Genomic DNA, 14,804 nt, shown 5'->3' on the forward strand with positions numbered 1-14,804 from the left:
CATGATAGCACTTTGCAGTGTGTACTGCTTTCATATCACAACGTACTAAATGCCTATGAAGTAATCTGAATTTGTAGTGGATTAAAACCCAGGGAAACTTTGTTGGAAGGAGCACAAAATGCTTGTCCGCCAAGCATTGTTTGAGCCCACATGCTGGTGAATGATTAGCAGAAATAATGTTCCTGTCACCCTTAATCACATTAAAACGTGGTTAACATTTCATTTTTCACACTTGATATGCACGAATTTCCACTTGATTTGCAGCAAAGGCCATTGGAATTCCATTATAAAAAGAATAAAAATTTCAGGCTTCATTTGTTCAGACGGGGGGATAGCAAGGCCAGAAAGTGCTGAATCCTTCTATTAGCCCTGAGATGATACTCAATGCTGAGATATAATGACAAGACTGAAAAGACATTGCACACACACACATCTATTTTTTTTTTGTTTAACTCAACACCAGTAAAAGATTTTTTACTTGAAACTAAACACTAATTGAGCCTCCTATTAAGTGCATCTGCATTATCTCATGAGAGCCAATTTAAGAATTCAGCCTTTACAAATATAATCATGCTCATTTTTTGAGAAAAGTAATTACATCTTTGATTTAAAACATAGTTAATTGTTGCTGTGGTAGCTTGCAGTGATATCACTGCATCATCCTCAGGAGTGTTTCATATTTTACGTCTCATGTTGTGAAAATATGCAAAACCACTGGAGACTAAACCATAATAAATTAAATGTTAAACACAGGTTACAATGTGAAAAAATAGGAAGCCAGGTGGACATAAATGGCCATCACTGAGTTAGAGGATCACAACAATATTATTATTATTTCTGTCAAAGCAGAATTTTCAATCCAATCAGGTCTCATTAGATGTTTTGCCCAACTCCACTATCACTTGGGCCAGTAAAGATGTGACTCAAGCAATTACAGCAAAAGGAAGTCATGTTTTACATAAACAGTCGGCCTGATTTATGCACTCCACAGGTGTGTTCACAGTTATAATTGGAAAGGACATAAATACGAATGGCCGAGCGGCGGAAGTCAGATGGCAGTGAAGTGGACAGAAGCAGTTTTGGGAGTGGTGTTGATGGAGCACGGCGGCGTCTAATTGACAGTGCTTTGTCTGTGCACTTGAGGGAAGGGGCTGTTTCCTGTTCCTGCAAGATGTTTGCCTGCACCTGTGTCACTCAGTGCAAGGACCCAGAAGAACCCCCCGCGCTCATTTGCACCTCACGTTATCCGTCTGGGCTTCACATTATTAAAATCATCCCTCAGCCCGCAACCACGAGCCCCTTCGTTACACGGCCAACTTGGCTCGGCTCTGTCAGGTCTTCACCAATTACAGTCTTGTGTACAATGGTCTATTCAAAGCATCACAGCCCCTTGACTAGTGCGGAGAGAATCAATTGTGAATCGTTATTCAAGTCGCCTGTAGCGAACGCTGTACCTAAGGAATGCAAATCACGTGCCGACCAAATACAACTGCGTGCGGCCAAAAGTGACAAACGACATCTCTTATTATCGCCGATTGGATTTTCTACCTTCGAGACCCAGCGCCCATCTTCAGTTGGACTTTTTCTTGCTTTTAATAGCGAGGCTTCGGCGGCACCTGGATGACAGCCAGACATCAACTGCATGTAAACATAAAGAGGGTCTCTGGCTTTAATAGCTGTGCATCTGACAAACTGCCACATCAATTTTTCATTCACGAGCCCAGCGTGTTTGGGAAAGCCTCACGTCAAAGCAAACTTCTCCTGTCATATAATTTAGACTGCTAATCATTGTCGAACCCCTCGTCAGACTGTCATTGGAATGACCGTGCCACTGAGGTGCTCGGTCCCCCCCCCCCACGTCTTTGATTCTTCGGCTCTTTAAACAGGAAACTAGGATAACACATAATGACAGGGACACTTTTCCAATCAATCCTGCCTTAGACCTGTGTCAGGCTACCGTGTGAAAATGGATTTGTGAGCTGCTGTTCTTTCAAATTCGTCCAATCCCGGCCTCCAGAACTGGTAGTGCTAATCTCATAATTGCCCTAACCCCCCCCAACTCCCCTTATATTGTTCGGACCGAGAGTTACCATTAACGCCGTCTTTGCTGTGCTATGTCAGGTGTCCTGCTGCACTGGAAAACAAAGAGGAAAAGCACAAAAGCGTTTAGGACAGGTGACGAATGAATGGACCTGAATGAATTCAGGGACAATGCGGATGATCTCATACACAACTGAAGGCCGTCTGACGGCTTTGATGAGGTGAGCCATATGCTGAAGACCTTAATGCAGAACCAGTCATGGGATACTTTGGGACTAACATGTTGCTAATAGCGTGCTGCACTGCTACTAAAAGCACCAAATGACGAGGAATGTCCATCAATTTGGGACAACAATGTAGACCTGACATTTTGCTCCAATGTAGAAAAGTCGGCTCACATCTTGTAGACCTACTGGTGCTCAAATGTCTAAACCATTGCCAACAAAAGTAAGTAAACCCCTAAGTGAAACTCTGAATTGTGGTGGCACATTGAACTTCCACTGACCAACATTAGAGCCGTAACACCAAATTTAACAGACCCGCACCTGGAACTCTGTAACACTAATGGGTCACATGAGGGACACATAGGGAAAATGGCTAATTGGGCCCAATTGGGACAATTTAACCGAGAAGTGCATGCACTTTTGTTCTCTGGGCTTGCAATATCAATGGCTGGCTTTGGAGTAGATTTGAGCACAGTAAATGTCAAACTTGGCTGTAACAAGTTGAGCTCTGACCAATTGATCCAAGGGGGAAAAAATGCTGTGTCATTGAGGACCAGTGCTCTGACCCCAGAAGGATGAATTTGAAATCTTTTTGGTTAAAGAGACAGTTCCATCCGCCACCACTACTGATTCTGAAGGCCCAAGGCAGATTAACATGACATGGCAGCCTTTTGGACAAAACAAGTTAAAAAATAAATAAATATATATATATATATATAAGAAATAAAACAAATAACAAATAAATAACTGAAAAGTGGGGGGTGCAATATTATTCGGCCCCTCTACTTTCAGAGCAGCAAATTCACTCCAGAAGTTCAGTGAGGATCTCTAAATGGTCCAATGTTGACTTATGATGATAATTAGAATCCACTTGCGTGTAATCAATTCTCCGTATAAATGTGTAGCACCGAAGAAAAGGAGTCGGAGGCAGAGTGTCGAACACAGGAACAGACCTTGTTTTAATGGAAGACATCAAAAGACTAACCAGATAACGGCAGGAACTCACTAACACCCTAACACCGGAAGTATGATAACAAAAACAGTCTGTGCGGAACCCCACAACCCAACTTGAGGTCCAGCGGGTGAATTATGTAAACACCACACATGCACCTGCTCTGTGATAGTCTCAGGGTTCTGTTTAAAGTGCAGTGAGCATCACGAAGACCAAGGAACACACCAGGCAGGTCCGAGATACTGTTGTAGAGAGGTGTAAAGCCAGATTTGGATACAAAAAGATTTCCCAAGCTTTAAACATCTCAAGGAGCTCTATTGAAATGGACGGAGTATCAGACCATTGCAAATCTATCAAGACCCGGCTGTCCCTCTAAACTTTCACCTCGAACAAGGAGAAGACTGATCAGAGATGCAGCCAAGAGGCCCATGATCACTCTGGATGAACTGCAGAGATCTACAGCTGAGGTAGATCTGGCCAAAACAGGACCCAGCAGGAAAGACCCAGCGTCGCCGGGAACGACGCAAGGTAGACCGACTGCCGGAGGACCAAGCCTGTCCGATCCGTGTAGGCTCCATGACGTTCTCCGCTTCCGTGTCACACGCTCCGTCCGCAAGCTATGAATATGTCCCTACCACGACCCGTCCAGCACCTCACATTCTTTTGGACTCTGATTTTTCGGACTACGAGGAAGACCGTGATTTATATGACCGGCTGCCTGACTACGACTCGGATTATTTCAACTATGAATCTCTTCGCCAGATCTTTAATCCCAGTCAGTTCGCTTCACCTTCCCGCGTTTCCTGCTCCCGAGCTTCTTCACCCGGCAGGTCCGAGTCCACCAATCCGTTTGAGGGAACCCGCTTGGCCATCTACCCGGGAACTGCGCATGGCGGCCAGAAGAGACGCCCAGGCTGGGCACTCTCTTGTGCCTCCCGCTGCGCGGCAACAAAGACGCCATCCTCTTCTACTCACTCCTCCCCGGCAACAGTTAAACCGGCAGACCCGCAGCTGGTGGCGAAGCTTCCAGCCCAGAGGGAGGAGGGGCCGCCAACTCACGAGGTGTTCTATCGCGAAATGCGGGCGGAGATAGAGCGGCAGAGCACCGAACTGCCGGTCCTCACGGCCTAGGTCCGGCAAGGATTAGAGAACCATCCTAGCTACGCTTACGTCGCGACTGCTACTGACTCGCTGCTGACTCAGGTTCACGCTGCAGTGGCTACGGATCCGCTACCAAGCAAGGTTCATGTCGCTGTCGCAACGGATCTGCTCCCGAGACACGCCCAGGTTGCAGTTTCAACAGAGTCGGCAACTGATCCGCTACTAAGTCAAGCGCACATTGCAGTGGGAACGGATCTGCCACCTCGCCATTCCTACGTCGCTGTGGAAACAGATCCGCCGCCTTGCCATGCTCACATCATGGTTTTGACAGACGCGCTGCTGACCAATTCTCGTGTCACAGCATCCATCGACTCCTCCCCCAGCTGAGCCCACGTCGCAGCTGGTAGCAGATTCACTACCGCGTCACACTCACATCGCGGTGGCGACAGGCTCCCGGGCGACCGTCGAAGGGGAAGGATGGAATTTGGTATCGAAGACGGTCCTGTCAGAGCATCCGCAATGTGTGTTTTCCCAAAAAACAGGATTCAGAAACGACTTGCAGAGAGCTAGAGCGAATTCTGATAAAGGTGAGGCGAACTATTTTCCCCCAGTGAAGAGGAGGAGGACTTTATCATTTCGGTCGCTCCGTGCAGTGCCCAGGGATGATCCATTCACGCCCCCTAGTGTCGGCCAGTTTTCCTCCGGGACCCCTGACTATGAGCCAGCTGGTCTCCATCTGAAGGAGCCGACTCTCATTCCGGAACAAACGCCCAGTTCTTTGGTGCCAAGGCGAACACCAAGGGAGCAACAAAGCAGCGCAGTGCCACCTGTGGGGGTTCAGGAGCCACTCTTCAAGCCCCAGATTGCTGTCCAGGAGTTAGTGGTGCCGCCGCCACCTCACGTTCCCGTCCAGCAGGTGGCGATGGCTCCGCAGCCGCCTCATGTACCCATCCAGGAGGTGGTGATGGCGCCGCAGCCGCCTCATGTTCCTGTCCAGCAGACGGTGGCGAGGGTTCCCCAGCCGCCTCACGTTCCTGTCCAGCAGACGGCGGCGAGGGTTCCCCAGCCGCCTCACGTTGCTGTCCAGGAGGTGGTGACGGCCCCGCAGCCGCTTCACGTTCCTGTTCAGCAGACGACGGTAAGGGCTCCCCATTCGCCTCATGTTCCCGTCCAGCAGACGGCGGCGAGGGCCCCCCAGCCGCCTCACGTTCCTGCCCAGCAGACGGCGGCGCAGGCTCCCCAGCCGCCTCTCATCCTTGTCCAGGAATACCGGCGGCAACCGGTCTGCGGCCGTTCAACGCTCCTGCTTCGACGGCGACCGGTCCACGGTCGCCCCCTGTTCCTGCTTCGACGGCGTCTGGCACGCGATCGTTCCACGCCCTTCTCTCGACAGCAACAGAGGATGGCGACGGCTCATTGGCACCCTCACTTTCCTGTCCAGCAGACGGCGGCGATGGTTCCACGGCCGCCTCACGTTCCAGTCCAGCCGACAGCGGGGGACGACGGTCCGCGTTCGCCCCACGCTCCTGCTTCATCGGCGACCGGTCTGCGGTCGCCCCACGCTCCTGCTTCGTCGGCGACCGGCCCGCGACCGCGTCTGGGGAGGCCTTCGTCCGGAGCTGTTGCATGCCTTGTTGTGTTTCCTGCTTCGCCGTTGGGTTCCTTACCAAGGCCGTCCACCCGAATCGCCCGAATCGTGGGGATCCTGGTGCTTGGCGTCCGGGTCGTCCTCCTGACCTGTCCACCCGGATGCATCGCATTTGGTGGCCTTGATGGCCACCAGACTGGGGTTGGGGTGCGAGCCTCTCTTTTGTAAAACTGTCTGCCAAACTGCTGCTTGTTATGAACTGAGTTGATTTCACTGCCACCTTAAAGTGCTTGCCTCTCACTCACAAGTGAAAGCAAAAAAAATACATCTACTGAAAGAAAAAACTCTTAAATTGCTTCCCTTCTCTGAGGACCTATTTCATATAAACAAATGCTGTCCTGATAAATAATGCCCTTAGTGTAGCTTTTGCTGAATAAGGTTATAAACTTGTTTTAAACAAAGCATGTTCATTATTTCAGTGTACTCCTTTATTTCGAGAGAAAGTCAAACTCATGGGGCCCAGAGTCTTCAGACGTTGCTGCAGCAACCGATGACAAATAGTCTCAGGCTGGTCACTGCATCCAAGCAGTTGTTTGTTTTTTTTACCAGGCTGACGAAAATGAAGGAGTGGGAGGACACTCGCGAGCCGGAGGCGTTGGTCATTCCATTTCTGCAGCGGCACCAGAAAGCCCGCTGCAAGACAAGAGTCAAGACGAGGTACGTAAATCCTGCGCAGAGCACCAGACACAGAGGTTGATTAGTATTCACTGTGAACACATTTTACTATCAACTGCTTCCTCCATCCACTCCTTTAATTACATGTGCTGATAGAATAATAAATGGCAGAGTAATTACCATTATAAAGCAAAGGATCCCTCTTCTTGCTGAACAACTCAGTCAAAGGGTTTTCCTCTAAATTAAGTTTTTAACTGTCATCTGTCAACTGTAGGTATAATTATAACTTGGGCATTTTGGGTTTATTGTTCTTATGTGAAAACCTCTATGGAGAGAAAAATTATGACGGCAGAGTCCCCCCCCCCCCCCCCCGACTCTCGGCATGGAGCGAGTCATCTGCTTCAATTCTTAAAAAACGCTAAATGAGTCTACGAGCTGCTAATTAATCAAAGAAACCACTGGAGAGTTGAATGTCTTGTGCGAAACAAAGTGACCCATCATATTCGTTTAATAGGTTAATATGAGAATGAATGGGGCCCGGCTGCTGCAGTGTGTTGCCATCAAAGGCAATGAAGTCAACACAACAGCTGATTGTGGCTAAAATGCATCTCTTCCAGCACGGGAGGCTTCACTGCCCTTCACCTCAAGTATTTCTTAACTGCTGGACCTGATGAGGTCTGTGCATGGAGTGTATGAGTAAGTGCCCCCCCCCCCCCCCCCAACCGAACCCCAGCACAGATTGTAAGGGAGCGCACAAACCAATGCAGCACGTTCCACCCTGCTGGCAGCCTCACTGATATCACACACTCTCAACTTTGTCATGGTTGTGCTTTGGGCGGTCATTACAGGCCCAGGATAACTTCAATTACTGGTGAGCTGCTGAACAGTGAAAGTGGGGGCTATACATTGATTGAGGAGGGCAACAATTGATTTTGCCCATTACGTCCATGAAAATGTTTCCATCCCGTGCAGATCTGCCTGCCCTCCTCCTGCCGCTCAAGATAAGGAGCCCGCGCATTGTGCCTGCCTAATCTGTGTGACGGAGGATGTCTGTGCCAAAATTGATGTCGCTTTTCATTCCAGTGTTTGGGGGCCTTGCCGGGGGCCCCTCCTCCCTCTGTGTCTCAGTGTACACAGCCCGGCCAGCTGAGAGCTTTGTGTTATGGGATCACAGCGCTTGCATCAATACAGATGTTGGTCTGGACTTTTAAAAAAACAAACAAATACGTTGTTGTGCTTTTAAAATGTAAAAGAATACACATAAGAACTGTTTATTGTAAACAATGTGAAACAAATATTTATAGTTTTTGGGAGGAGTACATGCATTAATTTTTTTCAACTCAGTTTTGTGTTCTTGTCTTACTCGGCCAAAACAGACATTACATAATTCATTGAGTTTTATTGAACATAAAGATATTGGGAGATACAATTTCCTGGTGCTTTTTTCATGTTGACAATTCACCACAAAATGTAATTGCAAGGAGATCGTACGTCAACTATTTTTCCGAATCACCCTAATCTGATCATTCTATAGATAAGCATATATCAGCGTAGTACCACTTATTTTACAGTGATTGGATAATATTGATTTCCTGGGAAATACATATCATCATGTGTGACAAGATACTATCTAAAAACAAGACCAACCTTTGGTGAACATGTAGCATAATTTTAAGGCATGTTGTTAGTTTACACTAAATTGCACATGTTTAGCACATGTTGCATTTGGCTTTGGAGAAGGTCTAATAGTTGTACCTTGAAGTGACAGTTTCAAAATCATGCCGATTGTCCACGGGCCTGTTATACAGAGAATGCCATCTCTGGTGGTCATTACAAGCCATAGTTCACACATAAGGATTTTTCCCCCCAAAAAATCTGTAACAGACCTCAGACATGAAGTCCAAAAATCAGGCATTTAACAATTTTAGCTGTATTCTGTGCAGCGTGCTCAGATGATCTCAACACAGAATCTCACATATAGAAAAATTCTGGTCCTCCTAAACAGAAGTCACGTGTGATTTAACAAAAATACGAAAAAAAAAAAGAAGAAACACGTCCATATATGTCGAGTGTTTCCGAAGGTTGCCGAAAGCGGTATAAAGTAGTTTTATATAATATGCACTCAAGACACAGACTACAGTAGAGTATTTATATTGATGTGTGCCTTTAAAGGGTGTGGCCTATAGAGTGATGTCAGGATGTCTGACAGCTGAAAGTGCATTGGCACCTTTACTTTTCACTTCACTTGAATTGTTGCATATCCAAACTTCGTCTATAACGCAAATTATTTTTTGCTTGTAACCCAAAATAATCGCCCAAGCGATGATTCTTGCTAAAAAAAAATAAATAAAATAAACCTCAGAAGATTGGGACACTAGTAAGGGAAGGTGCTGCTTAAACTGCTTCTTTGCCAAGATTTTTTTTTTTTTTTACCTGTTGGTGCAGACGTTCAGACAAGATTTCACACAAGTTTGAAGATGACGGGGCCAGAGGGGAAAGTGAGCTCACTTTTACACGAGACAGCTTGCATTACATTGTGATGACATCTACACGTTAGCTCTTCCCGCCGCATGACTGATGACATTATTGTGGAGCAGTATGAAGCCAATATATCTTGCATTGTAAAAACTACACTAACAGTGTTCCCAAGTCCTTTAACATGCTTTATTAGGCAGGCTAGAGGTGACCAATACCTATCAGCATTGCTTTGAACAAGGACAATGCAAATCTGTTGTAATGTACCATATTACAAAAATAATAATAATAATAAAATAACCCCCCCCCCCTTTCCCTTTAGTCCTCCACATGGACAAACCTTGATGCTGATTAATGGTAGTTAACATTGCAAGCAATCCGTCAGTGAGATTGCAAAGAGATGGTAATGTGTTAGCGCCATTAAATCCACATCATTCTTGTGGCATGAAATATGTTGACCCCAGCCTGATTAAATGCTTAATTAAAAGCGTTCAACAGTTCCTGAGCACAGATGCAAAGATTCGCGGGAGAGCAGGAGGGCTTGACGAGTCCCCCGTGATACACAGCAGCCACATCACTTGTTTGCCTCGTTTGTCATCGCTGGCCAGCTTGATTTCCATGCATATAAATTGAACATCAGTCATCCGTGAGGCCTTAAAGAGGACTCCGGGGTGCAACCGATTTCTAAAACGACGAGCGGTGTTTTTATATGTGAATAATTTGTGGGGCAACAACCACTTTAGTGGGCCTTACAGTGGGTCTTACTCGCTCTTGCAGAATTTAACCTCTGATTTCTAAAAAAGTACTGAACAACAGAGACAGCAAATAGTCTGCACGGGATTTATTGTCAAACTTTACACGTGAGACAACAATTTATCTGGCTATAATTTGACGCAATTTTTTAAAGGCTCCTTTTTCCATAAAATTAGGGCTGCATGGTATTAAGGGGAAAAATGACATTGCACTTTTTTTAAGCATGTGATATATTTTAACGTGAAATAATACATGATTAGTTTTGGGAAAATTCATTTTCTATACAAACTAGGTCAACATTCCATCAACCAGTCCAAAAATGAAGTAGTTCATAGTTCTTTTTTGCTTTTTGACCGTACGCTGCTAATAAGTTATTACCCTCCAAATGCTGACATTTCGTTTCCCCATTTTGGCCACCTATTCCGTTCACGAGAGCAGGGAGCTGCAGCTTTCATTCAATAATGTAAAAAAATGTGAGGAAAACGTGTTTGAAACGGTGTTTTTTTTGTTTTTGTTTTTTTAGTGAGTAATTAGGAGGAGGACTTTCTGTCAGTAGTATGACGGGAACGATGGTGAAAGGACTTTGATAACTTTGGATTCCTTGCAGCTCTGGCTGACTATATTTACTAAATCATTTTTGACCTCTTTTAATAATTCATTAATAAATAAATACTAAACAAATTCCATATTTTCACAGCCTGATGATGCAGTGGTTTGACTGAAGCATTCGGTAGAATTTACATCACGATACCCACTAAATCTCGTGCAGCACTAGCCATGATAAATTTAGGCCCCAAAATCCAGTTACAACACTTGGAATATGAAATGAAAATGATTTCTGAACATTTTAGGAAAACAAGAACAAAAATTAATGCAAATTCAACAAACGAGGAGAGTCCAGTTGCCTCACTTCAACCTTTTGCTAGAATAGAGTTTCCTCTTCTCACATAGTTCCTTGGGGCCAAAATGCCACAAGATAGCACCGAGGCACAGCTTTTACATGAGACAGGGCTACGGCCTGATCTCAAAAATAGTAATTTTTTTAAATATTTTAGGTAATAACAGAGTTTAGGTTGCCCTCCCAAAATCAGCAAACATTGGACTCTAACTTGATTTTTCTAAATACCAACCATTCCAATGTGTGCACCTCTCACCCGGAGTAAACTGGACGAGGAACCAACTCGCCTCAGACTCTAACAAGGACAATGAATACAGAAAACATATGCATAAATTAATGTAATTTTTCTTTCCTTATCTTTGATTAAACATTTGGATTGTTCTCGTAACCTTTGTTACGTGTTTTTTCTACCACATAGTGAGGCTTGAGCTCCTCTTTTGACTAAGTTGAAATCACCAATGTGGTTCTTTGCCCTCACTGCCATGCGCTGGATCGTGTGAAGAACTCTCCTACTTTATTGTACAGAAAGCTGCTCATTGTTGTGCTCAGTAAATCTGGACCAGAACTTACTTCAAGTAAAACTCTACATTTATGCTCTACTTGAGACACTCCAGAATTTAATACTGCCTGAGTTTTTTGCGTCCAGTGCAGAGAGAGGTTATTGAATTTGATGTGAATTATCAATTGCTATCAAGGCGCGCAGGTCTAAACTGTCCTGGCCTCTCACTGCAACACTGGCTCTTCTTGCCCTTCTGACCAGAGAGCCAAGCATAGCCCCGCAATGACACGAGATTACTCGGGCAGAAATCAATAACAACAAGGAATGGGAACCCAGAAGGCGCTGATAGCAAGGCTGACTTCTTATCGCCATCCACGCTACCCTGGCAATGCCCGACTGTCTAGAAGGCTATCCAGGAATCAGGACTCGAGGCCCGAAAACAAATGTCTGTGCGACACTCACGACATTATCACCTCATCAAACACTGTCTACTTCTTTCGCTGTAATCCATCTTCCATAAAACAATGCATTTGTCATTTTCCTTTGCTCTGCTCCCTGACAGAAAGGAACTAAGGCTCCACAGGCGGCCGGAAAGATCTGCACAGACTTGGAAAAGGGCTTCATTATGGCGGAAGTAATGACATTCCAGGATTTTAAAGACGAAGGCAGCAAGAGCGCCGTCAAGGTGAGTAGCCAGCGTGCCGGCACAGATGAGGGGAAGTCTCGTGTGATCAGTCGAGCTGACAGTCGCCGACTGCAAACTGCTCTTCACCTTTACTCGGGGGAAGAAATTAGTGCGCACACTGCAGCATGGATCCTGTCAAGTACAGCGCTCCTGGCTCTAAACACTGCCATTGGGCTCCAACTGTGCATATCGTTATCACTATATGTCCCTTCACTGGATGACGGAAGCGCGATGCAGACTTTTTATCAGATGTACAACGCCGTGCCGTTTGGCTCCGAGCACTCCAAACCCCAAAGTCACAGCGCCGGTAATGCGACAGTGACAGAAAGCGGCAAGTTAAATCAAGTGTGAAATTCCGTAAATAAGCGTACTTTCACGGATAAGTAGAAAATAATTTGGACTTGCATTTCTTTCTTTCCCGGGAAGCCATTTTACATTTCATAATGGCATTTTTGAGCATCTTTTGAACTAAATTAAGCTCAGTTCACATGATATGTATCATGAAAACGTTATATTATTATTGATGTTTTTATTATTATTAATGAATGGAGTTAATATGTACCCTGTCCCTTTCTGTCGCCACCATCTAGGTCAGACATCAACAAGATTGTGCCGCAGTCACCAGGTTGCCCCCAACGACCACATAAGTCGCTTGCAGTCCTCTTCTAAAAATAGCTCAGCGGACATTGTGATTTCCTAAGAATGCTTGAAAGGTGATCATTTAAATATTGATATTTTTCTGTTTTTATGATGCATCCTTTTCTCGCATAGATGAATATTATTAACTATTAACATTAGTAGGTACTGAAGGTTAATTTGGGCAAGTTTATTTCAGAATCGTGTATCAAAACGCTGGTCTTTTGCATTAATCAGCACACAGGAAGTAGCTCTCAGTTTAAAAATTTTTGCCGAGGCCCGATCTAGGACGATCAATTGCTTGAATGCAGACTCTTCTGATTCACGGGAGCTCTTGACATTCCACCATTTTGAACAGGAAGGAGGAAATTCAAGCTGAATTGAATTTGCTTACTTATAGTGGGAAATTAATCGAGCATAACATTCAACCACAAACACATTTTTATGTGCAGGAATGCAAATAACTGTCAAAACAACAAAACCAATCCTTACGAGTGTGTTTGTAATCCTTATGTCACATTTTGTAAAATAGTACCTACTACTGCCCTCCTCAACACGCAAAACTAATTTAATTATACCAACACACAATAGGAAATACCATGAAATCATTTAAATCTCCTTATTATTCAAGACTTGAAAAAAAAAGGTATTTGATATTTAATGCAGCGGCTGTGTATTGTCCACACCCTTCATAAGCCGCAAACAAAGAGTGAAACGTGTCTGTCCCTGGGGGAGTTCCACCATTGTTGACCGATGTGGAGATCTGAGTGTTGGGTCCTCACGGCGTGCTCTCTCACTGATCCCTCTCTGGGCCTCATAAAAACATTTCTTGCTGTGGCATTAAGGTCTATTTAATGCCAGTTGTGGGAATAGGCTTCCTGAATGGGGCCGGTGTTCGGGGGTATCACATTATTAGTAATCATATCTGCTTAAGCCAAGCTTGCTGCTCCAGATGGCTGCTTTCAAGTGCAAATGAACCAGTTAGACGTGTCTGCTTTAATACGTACTCAGGAATCACAAATAGCCATTGATTTTTTTTTTTTTTCCTCCCCTGTCTCCCTCTCCAGCCAGTGTTTCTGTCAGTATTGAGCTTGGATTAAATGGTCCCCTGAGCCTTTAAAGGGACATTGATTCTTCTAATTAATTGCACGCTGTTCAGGAGCCGAATGCATAAACCTGTCCATATTAGCACTTCAAGTCAATTATTTTGAGTTGGCCGGGAAGGGGAACAAATACTTACTGTACACAAAAGAAATGTTAGAACTTGTTCTTTTTCCTTCAGAAGTTTGATGGCGCTACAATCAAAGGTTTATTAACATTTTGTGCATGTGCACACGAATGAGCAAAAGAGAGGATTATTCTCTCAGTGGGAAGTTCGGCACCCCTCCAACAAAACATGGAGGGAAGCGTGTGTGTGTGTGTGTGTGTGTGTGTGTGTGAGTGCATTTGAGGAGATGAGAAAAGGACAAAAAAAATGACGAGTTATTAGTGGAAATAAAAGAGACCAGAAGCAAGTCTTGCAATATTACTTTCAATTATTTCTACAATGTGGGTATTTAATGCGGCGAATAATGGATAGCCATACATATCAGTCGATACTTTAACTTTTTTTTTTAATTGTTGTCCAATGTTCAACTTCAAACAATTGTCCTTTTTGTCATCACACAGGCAGCGGGGAAATACAGACAACAACCGCACTGGGAGAAATCCTCTTTTTCAAATTCAATGTGCCAAATGTACCCAAGCAAAAGTGACTCAGTTAGAATGATTGACTGTGACGGCGCATGTCTGACAAATGCCGCCGCTGCGCGCTCGCTTTCTGTCTCACGTCCTGTAGGATCAAATCCCTCTCAATGCCAAGGTCCGCAGGTTCACTAAACTCGGACAGCCTTGCTATTCAAGATCAGGATCAGCCCCCTACTCCAAATTGTAAGGAGCATATTACTCTCCAGATACTTCATTAATCTCCATCACGGCTGCTAGCACTGTCACAGCTGACAGTGAGGACAATGCCACCTGCTCCTCTCCCCACTTGTGCAGATAATGCGTGTTTTACAGTAGGCCAGATGTCTACACTCAATAAAACATTTGACAAAACCAACCTGTGTGTGTTTTGGGATGTCTGTATCGAGTGGGAAGCGGCATGGCCACGGCGATACCGTTTCTGTCCAGCGCTGATTAGAGAATTAAAAAGACACACATGACATTGACTGCAGGACAGAGGGGACTATTGTAATTAAATTTGTTCAGGGATGCTGATTTTGGGCAAGGAGGGGGC

General features: G+C 45.0%; 1 pseudogene; it reads left to right on the plus strand.

Annotated features, from left to right (window-relative positions):
• The window catches only part of LOC133512513 (obg-like ATPase 1), a 57,622-nt pseudogene extending 43,071 nt beyond the window's left edge, over positions 1-14,551 (plus strand).
• The last annotated feature ends 253 nt before the right edge of the window (positions 14,552-14,804 follow it).

The sequence above is a fragment of the Syngnathoides biaculeatus genome, chromosome 14 (genome assembly GCF_019802595.1).
Source record: "Syngnathoides biaculeatus isolate LvHL_M chromosome 14, ASM1980259v1, whole genome shotgun sequence".
NCBI classification, from domain to species: domain Eukaryota; kingdom Metazoa; phylum Chordata; class Actinopteri; order Syngnathiformes; family Syngnathidae; genus Syngnathoides; species Syngnathoides biaculeatus.